At 36.5% G+C, this 15933-nt stretch overlaps 1 non-coding gene across 1 annotated transcript; it reads left to right on the top strand.

Annotated features, from left to right (window-relative positions):
* Positions 1–9590: 9590 nt before the first annotated feature.
* Positions 9591–9663, top strand: Trnaa-agc (transfer RNA alanine (anticodon AGC)). The gene has a single exon. It is a non-coding gene; the product is annotated as a tRNA-Ala (tRNA).
* The last annotated feature ends 6270 nt before the right edge of the window (positions 9664–15933 follow it).

Raw genomic sequence — 15933 nt, 5'->3', positions numbered from 1 at the left:
TTGCGCTTAGAAAAATATTAAATAAAATTATTTGGTTTAACTTTTTACCTCTACCTAACATATAAATGGAATTTTTGGCCTTATCAGTTTGTCTGCTTTTTTTAATTTCAAATGATGTAATTATAATGCAAATGTATGTGTGTTTTTATTGGCGGTGCGGTTGGGTTAAAAATGCCATCGCACCATATAGTAACCGCCGCTACTATGTGTGTGGTGATCCCACTAAAAATATCCTTCCTCTTTTCTTGGATTTTTCCCTCTACCCCAGTCTTGCTTCCGCATTGCTTCGAGGTAGAGGGCCACAACGGCGTCCTAAGAAGAACACTTACTTACTCACACAGCATCCAGGGTCGCCTGTTTTGAGAAACCTATGCTTAATGCTCTTCAGCATAAGTTTCCATTTCACACTTCTATTTTCGGATAATATCGTCCACGAAATTTGCGACGGCATTCCATTGTTCTTCATCTATCATCATTTTCTCAATTATTTCTTCAGGTGTAAATATACCAATAGCTCGTTGCAGGCCTGTTATCTCTCTGTTCCACTTCTCGCATTTAAACAAGGTGTGCTCCGCATCATCACACTCAGTATCTCCATATATGCAGTTTGGTAGGCTCGCTTTTCCCACTCGCCACCAATACTTGCGAAAGGATCCATGTCCGGACAAAAACTGTGTGAGGTAATAGTTAATCTCACCGTGCTTTCCTTCTACCCACTTTTTTAGATCGGGTATTAGTCTCGTTGTCCATCTACCGTAACGTTCAGAGTGCCATCTTGCTTGCCAAAGTGTGAGCTTTTGATCTCTAATATCAGAAAAGCGTGGTACTGGGATTCCTGAGATTAGGGATTGTTCCGCTGATAACTAAAATCGCTGCTTCAGATACTGTTCTGTGTGAAAAAGCCACTATGAGTGCGTTGCTTAGATTGCAGAGTTTTCCGCCGGCATTGCAACCTTAGCGAATCTGCCCATATTTCGCATTCGTATAAAAGAATCGAGCTCGGCGTGTCCATTAAAAGTTTTCGCTTGTTCTGCGTTGGGTCTCCAAGCTTTGCCATGAGCTTACTTAACATGCCGCTTACTTTGGCAGCTCTTGTGGCAGCATGATTTATGTGCAGTCAGTTAGCCTTGTATCTAATTGCACTCCTAGGTATTTGACCACTCTTTTTGTCGATAAAGTGGCATCGAGTACTTGTATATCTATTTTGAATGGGATAAGTCGGTTGGCTAGAAGCATTAGCTCTATTTTCTCTGTGGCCAGCTTTAATCCATGATGCTGAGTTACCTTCCTTTTGGCTTCGTCAGTGTTTCGAGCGATTATTACAGCTGCAATGTCATCTGCATATCCCACTAAATGCACATCCTCAGACATCTCTATTCGAAGGATTTTATCGTAGCTTATATTCCAAATTTCAGGTCCGAGTATTAATCCTTGGGCCGCACCAGCTGTTATTTGTTTAGTCTTGCATCTTTCTCGCGTTTCGCATAAGAGCACGCGATTGCTTAGATAGCTACGAATAACCTTCAATAGATTATTCGGGATCTTGAATTTTACCTTTAAGGCTTCATTACGTCGCCCCAACTTAAACTGAATTTTTCAATTTTCCTCTCAACCATATGAGCCCGTAACCACTTTGGATAGCTGAAAAGCTTTTAAAATAATTTTCATAATACATAGTTTCCATACATATTTTTTTTAATAACGTGAAATAGGAAACACTTAGTGAAAAATCGTAAATGCAAAACTTTATCAAGCAGGCAATATTAACTGTCAGCGGTCGGTTCAAATTTTATTGAGGATTTTTGTTAATTATGCCCTTTAACTAAAAACAGAAAAAATCGAATCCTTGAACAAACATTTAAAAAAGTGGGGGTATGTAAAAGCAACATTTTTTGTTTTAAATAATCTCTAAAGTCGTATATCTCGAAAACGGAAAAGTTTTGGACATCATGTCATATTATTAATTAGTGAGAAATATAATGATATTTATACTTATGATTTATGATTTATAATAGACCTCTTCTATTCACCACTCTTTGCTCGCCATATTTATGCTCGATTAATTTGACGAAAAATTTGCATGCGAAAGCAACAACAAAGTTGTCGAGTAAGATTCGCCACTAGCGAGTCTGGTTATACCTCATTAAACTGGTATAACTCATTATCTTACAAACAAATGTAATTCAATGCAGCTCTATCCAGCGTTGCGAAGGTATGTTCATTTACACCAATTGTTTCAGCTATTCGCCACTTGCTAACACTTGGCGAATCAAAGCGGGCTAGTAAAAAGTCTCCAAAGCACCAATACTGCGATTAGTTTTATTTGCCTACGCAAGAAGTTTGTTTAGTGAATTTGAATGGATGTGCGTCCAATTGCTTCAACTCCCTTCAGCAAGCTCCACATGCAATCTTCATCTTCAAACATCATTTTGCAATAAAGTCAAATATGTTAAGAAGCAGACATCACCACTATCATCCATTAACATCTGTCAACAATAGAAGTAAGCGCACTTCAAACTTATTCATAGCTTTTATCTTAAAGTATAAATTCTTGCAAAACTTCGAATTGAAACAAAGCATCACACTTCCTCATGCTCAACTATGGTCAATAGCCATTGCCCACGTGAGCTCCGTTAGTACAAAAACAACCGGAGTTGGGTGGTGGCCACACTTACAGATGAGTAAATTCACAGCTGGTCGAAATAACCTTTCACTGCCACCAACGGGAGAGCCGAGAGTGCCCAGAGTGCCCGCTACCTAACAGAGTCCTAAATAAACATTTCCAAACAGACAAGACATAAGAAAACAATTCATTTTTAATTGGAAAAAAGCACCAGCAAAGTATCATACAAAATTTTCAACTAGTGCAAGAGAAGAATTTACGAGTTACGAAGATACATCAACGTTATTAGCGAGTGGGGATGGTCAATATTACACCACTGCCGCTTGACCAGCTCAATCACTTGGACATCACTTTTTTCGCAATCGCTGTAAAATTTCACCACTGGAATGGTACTTCTCGGCTCGTCTTCGAACTTATCTGCCGCCTGCAATCTACATACATAAAGGAATCAGCAACAGGAAGTAATGTTAGGAATACACGTTTGGATGTGTGCGGGCGAGTTTGTACTATGTGTGGGCAAGTGTGGGCGATTGTTGCATGAGGATGCATGTTTTGATTTCATCATAACCGAAAATGATATGAGTGTTTGATTGCGGAGAGTGAGGTGGAATGGTACAACATAATATATGAAGTGGACAGCAACAAGAATGTATACTCGTATGTAGCTCGTAATTTCTATAGTGATAGCAACAACTACACTGCATAAATAACAGCTGTAGCAATAGAAATAACAAATATATTTGGAATCTAGCAGCAGCAATAACAAATAAAGCAAAGATGGCCTGAAATTGCCCTGAAGGATAATGGATGGATATGCCACAGAATGAGTGTAAGTAAGTTTGTGCAGATGTATACGAGTACTCGTATGTGTGAAGTGACCACAGTCTAATGTTGCGCCCAGAGAGTTGTTAATTTTTTTTTTGTTTTTTCTGTACTGCAAATATAATGATAATAATAATAGACTTATGGGCAAAGGAAATATGCACAGCGTGCTTGCGAAAAAATGATAAACAAGAGCAGACAGTTAAATAAACAAAAATAAGTTATGGAAAATTGAAGGAATTTTTTATTTCATTTTTTTGTAATAAGTCTTCTTCTTTTATTAGGAATTTTTCCTGTTATTTAAAAAATACAATATGTTTGAATACTTAATTGATTTTTAATATGTATGTATGGATATTTAAACTATTTTACAAGATATGATGTTAGTAAGAAGGTGTTAGTAAAAAATAGCTTTTGTTGCTGTTAGGTGCAATCATCTTGTGAGCTTGATATCCAGTATTCGTTCCATTTTCTGGGTGGTCCTCCTTGTGGTTTTATAACATTTGGTTTAGCTTTCATAAATATCATACGTTGCATTCGTTCAATATGATTTCGCCATTCTTTTCTCCTTTTTCTCGTGAATTCTTTGATATCCTCGATTTTTACTTTTTATACGCATATATTTTTTACGCCTGATAATATTTTTAAACCTCCTGGTGTAGCAGCCCCTTAGTAAATTGGATTTTTAATTCTTTTTTTATCTCTTTGTTATTCTGGTTATTATCATTCCTAGGTACAGGGACCGGCACTCGAAGTGCAACCAATTAAACACACTTCGCCTGAAGTAGAAACAGGTTGACCTAAAATGCCAATAAAAATTGAAAGCGGCGATTTGTTGTCCATTAATAGTACATTAAAAATCTGCTTCAATTAAAATCCTAGCTGATCCTTTTTTCGAGATAAGTGGATTTTAGCATTTTCGAAAATTTTTTCATAATTAAGCGATAATGTATCTTGGCGGTGTTATTATTTAAGCGTGCAAGTGTATGTGTTTGTGCGTGTGTCCATATACATACGTGATAAAGCACTAAACTCGCTATTTCGATTAATCAAATAAAATTAGTTTAAAAAATTAGTATAAAAAGGCCATAAATTTAATTCGGAAAATTATTTTTATTCAATTCAAAGTACAAAATGTGTGAAAATAATACCAAGTTAAGAATCAATTTAATTTTGTTCGATATGACCATCTTTTGTCATGACTATGGCCTTTAGACGGTCCAGAAACGAGTCGCAAGCTGCCTGAATGTGACTTACAGGTATTTTGGCCCACTCGCGGACAATGGTTTTTTTCAGCGTCTCGAGACTGGTGAAACTTTTAGTTCGCTCTTCAAAATGGCCCAAAGAGAATAATACATCGGATTCGCGTCTGGTGAATTCGAGAGCCATTGTGTGGACGGTATGAAGTTCGAAACGTTGTTTTTTAACCATTGTTGGTTCACTCGAGCTTTGTGAGACGGTGCCGAGGCCTGCCGCGGTCTGCCACCGAAATGTTTGTCTGTCCACGGCTTCAAAGCAACTTCCAGAACACTTTCCCGATAATATTTCGCATTTACCTTGACGCAAGGCTCGATAAAAACGATTTAAGAGTGCCCATCTGCGGTTAAAGCGACACAAACCATTACTTGTGGCGGGTGCTGCCTCCTGGTGGCCAATCGATCAAATTCTCGTATAAACGGTCGATCAAATAAACCCTATCGTTTTGGGAATTTACGAATTGCTTAATTTGAAAATTTTTTCTCGTCAGCAAACACAATGTTCGGAAGTTGACCGCTTTTGGCCAAGCGAAACAATTCCTTCGCTCTCTCAAGTCGGACTTGTTGCTGCTTTGGTGTGAGATCATGTGCCTGTTGGATCTTGGCTTGGATTTGAAATCATTTGTCAGTATGCGGCGGATGCTACGGTCAGATATTTTCAGTTCTTTCACAATTTGATTGGCACTTCGTCGGGCATTCTGCTCAAGTCGCTTCTTCGCGTTTTGAACCATTTCACGTGATGTTGCACTCTTTTGATGACCACCTCCCTGACGTTTCGCGATGCAGCCAGTATCATTGTAACGAGTAATGGTGCGATAAACAAAAGCTTTATTTACTTTAAGCTGCTGGAGCTTACAAATGGCAACACCATATTATATACATATATACAGGGTGGGCCATATAGCGTTTGCTTTTTGAACCACCTATTTTTTTGAGAATGGTAACACAAATGACATTTCAAATGTGTTTGTAATTTACTTAAAGGTTTGAGATTTACGAAATGGGACGCTATACGCTTGAACAAAATTGGGAAATATTGAACACCTATTTCCAAAATGGTGAGTCTTCTTCTTCTTTTCTGATTTTCACATCGGTGGCTACGTCAATAAGCAAAATTGTGGATTTAGGGCTCCGAAAATCCACACGTTGCTGTAGAGAAGCAAATGCATCCATGGTCTGGCGGCTTCATCGGGCCAGTTTTTTCGAAAATGAGCGAGGAGCCGCGGTTACAGTAAATGGCGAGAGTTACCGTGACATGCTCAACGAGTTGTTTCCAAAAATTGAAGAGGATGACATGGACGACATTTGGTTTCAACAGCACGGTGGAACTTATACTCGAACTTTTGGCTACCGTTTTTGAAAACCGAATAATCAGCCGATATTCCGATATCAATTGGCCGCCTTGGAGCTGTGATTTAAGTCCGTTGGACTATTTTTTGTGAGGAGCCGTTAAGGACAAATCGAAAATGTGCTTAAAAATTGGGTTGATCGAATGACCTATTGCAGAGCCAGTCGTGGCAGTCATTTGAACGATATTATTTTTCATTCATAAATGACAATGTTCAATCTTCAAAATAAAATAAAAAGTTTGAAAAAATATTGATTAGTTTCTTTTTTATAGCCGATTCAAAAAGCAAATTTTGCATGGCCCACCCTGTATAATCAGTGTTACAAACCACTCAAAAAGTTTCCTCCAAATATTTTCAAAAACCTCTGGAATTTTCCTAAAATCAAAACACAGTTATTCGCGTATAAGAAAATATATTTATTAAAGAAATAAAAATACTTCTTGAAAATTAGCCTAAAAAGCCCCCCAAAAATTCAATGTTTAAAAAATGTCGACGTGGGAGATTATAAAAACTTTGTAGGCAATTTCACCTTTTCAATAAGATTGAAATGTTGTTTTTGAAAATAAAATTCCTAAAAAAAGTAAATTAAAGTGTAAGCTCGGACCAAACTGAAATGTATACTTAGTCTTGCCATAAGTTCTGTTACAAGTTGAGGTCGTTATAGATATGAAATTATAATATCTTTTTAATGAAGTTAGTTTCAAACGATTAGGCATTACAGCTACTGCAACACCCACGATTTCCATGGATATTAACGTCGCTGCTCGAATCAAAGATTGTTTGAGACTCTCCCAATTTCTGTGGGGTCTTCGATAGGCCATGTTCTAAAACTCTAACCACAAACTGTAGCCCAATGGATTCATAGCTGGAATTCATAGTAGTGACCTAATTTCTGGCTACTCTTCAGCGGCTATAAGCCCAGGATTTTGTTTTTAACACTGCCGTGTGGATTTTGCCCTATTTGGATGGAGAAGAATCTTGCTGGAAGATCCAACGCTCTCTATTGAAGAAAGTACTGCTCAACTGCTGCACCTCACTTTCTAAGACATCCTCCTAGTACACTTTTGCCCTCATATTAGTCTTTTTTTCGCCGAAATGAAGAGATGTAACGCCTTTACAAGACACTCCCCACCAAACCATTATGGGGTCTGGATTGGCTGACAAGGTTGAACCCTTAGAACAAGATTTTTTTAGGTCTTTAGAAGTTTTTGCATAGATTTTGTGGTTTTTCTTATTAAATACTTTATCAACAGTGAACATTTCCGCATCTGTGAAAATAATATTTTCTTGGCCGTTGACCGCGTGGCACCGAAGAAACTGCTTGCATCTGTCGTGTCTAATTTTTTTCAAGCGCGTTGTTAAGATATCACCAGTTGAGATCGTCTCTAATTAGTCTTGACATGGATCTGGTCGGTAAAATAATTTCCCTGGACATGAATTTCTGGTTTCTAAAGAGATTTCTGCCATTTTTTTCTTAAATTAGTTCGAACCACGCGAGGACGACCGCTTCTTTAAACTTTCTGGAAATATTAACTTTCCGCAATTCGTACATCTCGCTTGCACTTTTACCGCACTTTATAATGCAATCATTGCAATGCGATTTTCTTTAGCTCCCCACTTCATTGTTAACAAGCGAAATATGTCACGAAAGTGAGTAGACAATCCATACGAACAAAAAAAAAAATAACGGAACTTTTTTCTGCGAATTTGTTCTCGCCGTGTGCATTGCCAAATTTGTCCCAGAATTTGTTCCATTGTCAAGGCGTAGTGCACCATGAGTACCTCCCATCGCGTCAGACAGTCAGTGAAGAATATTATTTATCCGTTTTGAAGCGTTTGAGAGATGATGTACGTCGCAAACGGGCAGAAATGTGAGTAAACAATTCTTCGATTCTGCAGGATCATAACGCGCCATCGCACCAAGCCCAAATTGTGCTGGATTATTTGGCCAACCACCAAGTAAATACCATCGTGCAAGCACCGTATTAACCTGATATGGCCCCGTGCGACTTCTTTTTGCTTCCCAAGATCAAGTTACCACTTCGTGGAAAGAGATTTCAGTCGATAGAGGAGATCAAAGAGAATGCGACGAAAGAGCTAAGGACCATTCCTTCGTCGGCCTCCCAGGACTGCATGGAGGACTGGGTTAAACGTTAGCACATGTTTGTTGCTTCAGACGGGTATATTTTGAAGGAGATAAAATAAATTTGCCTGAAATTTTACTCTGTTTTGTTGTATTTAAACATTCACGGTGCGCATATCCCTTTTTGAGTATTTGGCTGAGCTCCTACTCTAATATCTGGTATGCCTACCAACTGCGCCAGTAAAAGAAAACGCAAAGTAATTTGATTTTATTTTTATTTATGTATTATTAAATCTATTAAAGCTTAAAGTACAAATTCAAACGAAAACTAAGAAACCGATCTTACATACTAACTATTAAAAAGGAGAAAATGGAAAAGATGTAAATTAAACTAACGGATCCTTGTGTGTAAAATTATGTAGTGAGAGATCAAAGAGTGAATTGTACAATATTAAAAGAAAGAGAGGAGAACATAATTCGAGGAGTTTTAGCTCTTGGCTCATAACGGTCCATAACTGACTTTATCACAATTTTTGTTTGGAATAGATCACATGAAAATCTTCGAGAAAGAAAATCTTGACGAACAAAAATAATGCAAAAACAAAAAAAAACACACACATTCAGTTATAGTAATATATATTTATTGAATTCCTCATGTGTGAGAAAAATTGTATCGTTCTGTGTGTAATATCACTAAAGCCTCCCTTGCATTAGTTATACCTCGCGTTACAAAGCCTTTTATGCTTCTTTCAGCTAGACGCTGTTAATGAAATGCATTTTCGTGGCTACATTGCATATCACCTGTTTTATGATAATCATTATTTCGCATAAGACATATTTAAATAGTTCAATGAGTCGAGGACACGCTCGTACAGAGGTAATAGAGAGCATGAGTTTGTAAGTATTTCTGCAATTTGTTTTTTTTGTGATTATTTACTATGCGCCCTTGAACAACTCATTCATCAATCCCACACCTGAATTACGAATTCAATCGATTTCCATTTATATTCGCACACTTCAAACGTTTTATTTACTTTTGAATGGCAGATAACGATTGAAACGATGATATTGCAAATGCCAAAGCTAACACCCAGCTTTCGATAGTGCTGTTATTCTTTATATTTATTTATTCCACTTTTTATTGATTTCTAGTGAATTTGTTAGTCGTTGTTGTTGTTGTTGTTGTTGTTGTTGTTGGCGTACATGTGCGGAATATTTGAATATTTGATTGCGTGATTCGTTGGCAAGTACCTGATTTTTTGTGCGATACGCATGAAGCAGTTGTTGGGCAAGTAAAATTATAAATAAATTTTTAGGTCTACCTGAAGTTTCATTTGCAGTTTCTCATTGTTATTTCATTAAAATTTTGTTGTCTATTTTTTGTTAGTCATTGGTATTCTCAACACTCAACTAACGCAACAACGACAAAATTGCAGTTAGTCATAGTTCCGTTATGTGGGGATGTAGCTCAGATGGTAGAGCGCTCGCTTAGCATGTGAGAGGTACGGGGATCGATGCCCCGCATCTCCAAATGTAATTTTTTTTAATTTTATACCTGCGGAATTTTTATTTATTTATTTTTACATTTTAATAGTTTTCTTGTTTTTATGAGTTTGAATTATGTTTGATGGGTTTAGGTAGGACAGTGTGATTGTACACCGCATTTATGAGGACATTAAATATGTATCGGTTTAAACTTTTATATTTATATTTTATATATAATATAAAAGTAGATAAGTTATAAGATAATAGTAAAAATAAGTACAAGAAAAATTTTAATTTTTGCAGATTTTATCATACATTCAAATAACAAGTTGATAAAATTATGTTTAGTCTTATAGAGACTCATTACGGCGAAAACGGCGGAAATACTCGAAGACGTCTTTGTGTACTTTTTTATAAGAACACGACATGAACATACTAATAAGGTGATTAAATTCGGTGGCAGCGTGCAATGAAAGTGCATTAACCCGAAATAAAATCTATTTTTTGTTAATGCAGTAATGAGGCAGGAGTAATTAAAGATTATTTTTCCAGTACTGAATACTTTTTGGCCATATCTGCAGTAAAACAGAAAATTTCAGAAAAATTAAACATATTTTTTAAACATAACTGTAATATTTAGAAATGCTCCACATTAAAGTTTTTGTATTATAAGCTGAATAAACTTTTAATAATAATGTGAATTAAATCTCAATTTATTTCCATGCTAAACTAAATTAAAGTATCCTCTCCCCCTATTAATACAAATACTTTTGACAGCCATCCACCAGCTTCATAATTACATTTTGTTTTCCGGCCTTCTTAATTGACGTGATTCTTTTAGTTTTATCATAATATAATCAGCAGTTAAATTAAACTATTCGAAGTGATAAAAATTTTATTCCGTTTTCCAAAAATAAACATTTTTTAAAATCCATTAAAATAATATAAATTAAACATGCGATATGTACCTAAAATTTAATTTTTGTTTCATTTATTTCTTAATATTACAATTAAAAATTATAATTTATTCACCAAAGGGCAGTTGCATTAGTAAAATGTCTTTTCGCTAAGAAAAAAATTATGATGTGAAAAAAGTATTTCTCACGTTGTGCGTTTTTTATGCGTCTTTACGCGGATTTTTTAAATATCCCCCAATTACCTTTTTAGGGTGTCGAATGGCGCAAAAAATAATCAAAATTAATTATATTAAAATAAATTTTATTTTTAAGGGGACAGATACCTGTAAACGGCCATATTTTCCCTGATTTTCATTAAAATTATTTAAATTGAAAAAGTCAATACATTATTTTCAAAATTGGCATACAGTTTGTTTATACATTAAAATAATGTAAACAATTTTTATTTTTTATTTCAATCATTTAAAATGGCGGATTTACACTCAATTCTTCCAGGAAGGTCGCAGCGGGGCAATCGGCGGGCATTGTTGCATCGGCGTCAGTGACCTGAATACAAAAAAACCAAAAATGTTTTTGTTTCTTAATGTCATAATTTCGGGGGGGGCGAATTTTTCTACTATTTTTGCTTCGAAAAAATTATTTTTTCGAAAAATTTTGAAAAACTTGTAAATTCACATAGAAAGTAATATCATAAAAAAATGTGTGCAAAATTCCAGGAGATCGGTCAATAACTTTTCGAGTTATCGTGTACGCCAATTTGAAAAATATAGTTTTGAGAAAATTGCGTCTAAAGTTTGAATACGTAACTATACCTCTCCCAGCGCTCGAACGCAAAGAATAGAGTCGTCACGGTTGACGATGTATAATATAAGAAATACTTAAATTTACGTTCTAAATTTTTTTTGATATATTCTTAAAGGATTATATTAACATTTTATGAAAAAAAAAATTTTTTTTTCGAAATGTTAAAGGTATCTGCCCCCTTAAATAACTTTTTTACTAAATAAAAAAATCTTTACTTTGACCCTTATGCGCTCCATTGCTTGTCTCTTTGTATACTGCAGCTGTATAGCTCACAAGTGTCAAATATGATTGACAAACGACGCCATTTCCTAAAATTATAAATCTCCTCAAAGGGTGATTCATTTTGCGCCATCTTGTATAAATCATGATACAAAAAAGAAAATAGTTCCACCTAATGACAGTAGCAGCCATGTTAGCCTTCAATTTAATTCGAACTCAATTTTTTTAAATAATTAAAAGAAAAAAATGCGTTGCGCATTCACATGTTGCAAATATACAAGATACCAATACAATTTTCTTAAACTTCGAAATATCATAATTTATTTTTAACTATTAACGATTCGACAACGTTGCTAGTAATATGAAACTTCAAAATTATTCAAATTATGAAACTTCAAAAAATCCCAGTATCCATGAAAGAAATTTTAGGTGAAAGTACGTCCTCTTTTGTATCATGATATAACTACGAATCATTAATAATCACATAGGGCGACTTGAGATAAAATCAAAAGCTGGTTAGTGCTATCTGTAATTCTAAAAAATTTCATGAAACTCTTAAGTTAAAACTTAACCCCTAAATGCATTTCACACATTCCACCACTTGTAATTTATTTAAACTTAACACTTATAGCCCCAACAACAATTCACACGTACCAGCAATATTTCATTATTAAAATTCCTGCATTTTAACTTTTTTACGCCAAATATTTCTTTTTATTTATACATACATACATATAAGAATACAACGTTTACGATTTTCACATACCTACACACGTCTACTTACAAACTTCACACGCTTTTTTACACTCATTTCCGTTGACTTTCATTGGAGCACGTTGACTTTTTTGCCGGCTGCGTAGCCTCTTAATTTTATTTGGCACATTACACTCCGCAACTGACACGAATTATCGCGCTTGAACCCCAAGAGGATGGTGTCAATGGAAAATAGCATTTTACGGCACCGAAAAGAGGTGGAAGTATCAGCCAACGAATTCCCCACAGGAGTCAGTTTTTGGTGTTGTTTTTCCACACCTCTACATAGTCCGTACTTTTTGCATGAATTATGAGTTTTTGCTTCACTAACGTCCAAAAAGGTGACAAAAATCACGTGAGCTGTGAGATAAAAAACAAAAACAGCAAAGCAAATGCTGCGGCAACTGCAAAAAAGTGCCGCAATAATGTCGTCACACACGCAAATACCTACATATGTACATACACATGTATGTATAAGTAGAAATAAAGGAGCCGTGCTGCTTTCTCGTTTTTCCCCAGCATTCTCGTGCGAGTGTGCAAGCGTGCGAAAGACCCATTGTGGGCAGGGGATGGAATACGTTTTAAACGCTCGTTTACCATGTGCCATGTTGAGTATAGTATAAGTGGCAGGTGGGTGGGTGGTTAGTGATCGCATGAGCGCGGTGGGTAAGTGGCTCGACGCCTACGTGCCAATAAATTTTCGCACGTTTTTCTATTGTAATTTCAAAAACGTACGAAAAATGTCAAGATGATAATAATGAGGTAGGTGCGTCGTCCTCGCCGTATTGAGTAGGGTCACATCCTTCAACGCGCATTTTAACAGAAAGCAGTAACTCTCACCGTAATAGCAGCGTGCACCTCAGTCAATACGACAATCGGTGGTTAGGGATATGAAAGCTTGAAAAATTGTTTCAAGATTAGATGTATTCAACATAAATTTCGAGATTGTTTTCTTCGTGCACGTGTTTTGCATAAATTTTCCAATATAAATATTTTTCTTGTCTATTTTTTTTTTTGCTTGCTTACGCAAAAGTGTTGGAAATACAGTTAGAACAAACTTTCTATACACAAAGCACCCAAAGCAAATACTCAGAGTAAAATAAACATGCGGAAATGCTTCTTATTGTTAGCTGGATTTTATTTATTGTGACCGCAGCGCGTTAACTTTTCGTACTTAATTAAAAAAATATGCAAAATCAACAGAAAATAAAACTGAAATCAAATCAAATATCAAACAAAAGCTTTAGCCCTAACACATTTACCACAAGTTGTAGTTTCGCCTCCTTTCTGCGTCTGCAGCATTGGCAGCATCAGTAGTCGCCGTTACTAATCCTCTGCGCCGTTACCATAAAAACAATAAAAACCACAAAGCATTAAAAAGCACCAACTTGACCGAAAACTTTTATCGAAATAAGCAAAAATTCAAATATACAAACGGAAAATTGGACAAACAGCCGGCAATAAATGAACACGCACACATACACACTCATAGCTAGGAGATGAGGAGAGCGCAGGACCGAATAAAGAAAGTGGGTGGCAACGGTTGGTTGTTTTGCTTACATCTTACAATTATACAATATGTATGTGGGTGTAGCTGGAGTACACTGGTCGGAATTGCCAAATCGGCATATAGAAGTAACCCTGTAGGGAAATTAACTGACTTCTTATTAGGCCCACGTCAGCCATCTCTTTCCATTCAAATCGATATAGTTTTTCAAAAGAAGTTTTTTCACGTCATCAGTAATGACATCTAACCATTTTATTTCGGTCTCTCTATAAATGAGCGAAGTACTTACCGACTACTTAAAAAAAGAAGAGAACAAAAAAAAAATTTGTTGATAAAATATGGACATTAACAAGCAGTTTCAGCAAATTGATAAGCGACTCATTATACATATAGTGAGGAATCACTGAGAAATAGTGTCTGGATAGAAATGATTGCAATTACGTAAAGCCCTCATCCGAACGAGAAAAAGAATGCGAAGCAGTAAAAACGAATAATCAACAATTCCAATAAAACGAGTAAAATCAAAAACGAATGAGAGAGAAAGAATTTTTCTTCTAGTTTCAAGAGGATTTAGATGTATTTAGAATTTCAACAAATGTCAGAAACTTGGGCATGCTCCCACTTCGGCTGACTTCCACCCCGAGTGCATGTTTGCATTACATCAAGGTGGAGGCGTGATTGTGTCTATTGACAACAATAGGAACCTGCGTCCAGGCCCTCTCCTAGGACATATGTATATATATATACGTTGAAGATAGTGTCCAATTGCTTGCGCTGTGGATAGGATCAAAAGGAATTAAACTTAGATGTCTGTAATTTTCGTCAGTTCGTCTCTATTCGACCTCCTGCTGCTACTTGCTGCTGTTGAAACCGCTGTCTTTTTCACCTTTTTTCATCGAGCTCACTCAGCGACCGCATCACCAGCTTAGCAAACTTGCACGCCGCATCTCAGCAGTGTTTTGAGCTGCACTTGATGTTTATTAGGTTAGACACACTCTGTTGCATGCAACACGCTAGGGTTAATTCCTCCCTCCTTCTCACGAACCGAGGACAGTAGGGTAGAACATGGCTCGCGTCTTCGAGCTCTTCAGGCCAGGTTGGACAATATAGCGAAGCTGTCAGCCCAAATAAAGCTGAAAGCATCCATCTCCAGTCAGCAACAAGTAAAATTCAAACGCTCCAACTCTACGTAGCAACCATGTCTCGACGTTCGGGATGAGCTCGTGTGTCCAGTGAGCATTGGAAGATGAGCCCCATCTTCGTTGCCATTTATTAAGCGTTGAACTTCGTTGCTCTCGTTACTGCTCCCTCGAAGGTCTTGCGCCTGGTCTGTCAAATAGGTGATTGTAAGTCTGCGTGAGACGTTGGTTTGGTATGATAGGCTTGACAGCCGAGGATTTGGATGGTAAGCGAGCCAGTTGATATATCTTATGCTGATGTTGCCAATTTATTTATGCAGCGATAGCACTCCAACATCACGATGAACTATATCGTTGCAGACAAACCACGGCGCGTTGGGTGGAACCACCGCATGTTGTTGAAGCGCAGCTCAAAATTAGCACTCCATATTGTCCAAATAAAAGCAAAATAATCCAATTTAGAGCGAACAAAAGATAAAAATATCAGCTTTGGGTCTCTTGTACCTGATAAATTCGACTCGTTGCGGCACTCGAAGCCCAAAACTGAATAAGATTTGGAGATATTAATTTAATGTGAGGACTAAAAGAAAAATGAGGATCAAAAACAAAACCAAAGATCTTTGATTTTTTCGCCAGTGTTTTATTCAAAATAGAACATAAAGTATTTAAGACATTACGAGCTTTTTTCCGTATAATTTTTCCCATAAGGTGGTTTTGAAAGATCTCGCGAGATTACTGTCAAACTAAATACATAACTTTTTCAGTATTCATTGCAATTTCATGATGGAAAAACTTACGCCTTAAGAACGTTTACAAATCGTACAATTTTATTACGAAAATCGACGCTCTGTGAAAAGTGTTCATCGCACACTCAGGCCAACTTATAGTGTTCAGCGATGAGGCCTATTTTTCGCTTAATGGCTACGCCATATTTGGGCTGAAGAGCAACCCGAAGCCATTCAGGAACAGTCATTAC

This window comes from Anastrepha obliqua, chromosome 1 (assembly GCF_027943255.1).
Source record: "Anastrepha obliqua isolate idAnaObli1 chromosome 1, idAnaObli1_1.0, whole genome shotgun sequence".
Lineage (NCBI taxonomy): Eukaryota > Metazoa > Arthropoda > Insecta > Diptera > Tephritidae > Anastrepha > Anastrepha obliqua.
Note: the sequence above shows the minus strand (reverse complement) of the source record. Positions and strands in the feature narration are given on the sequence as shown.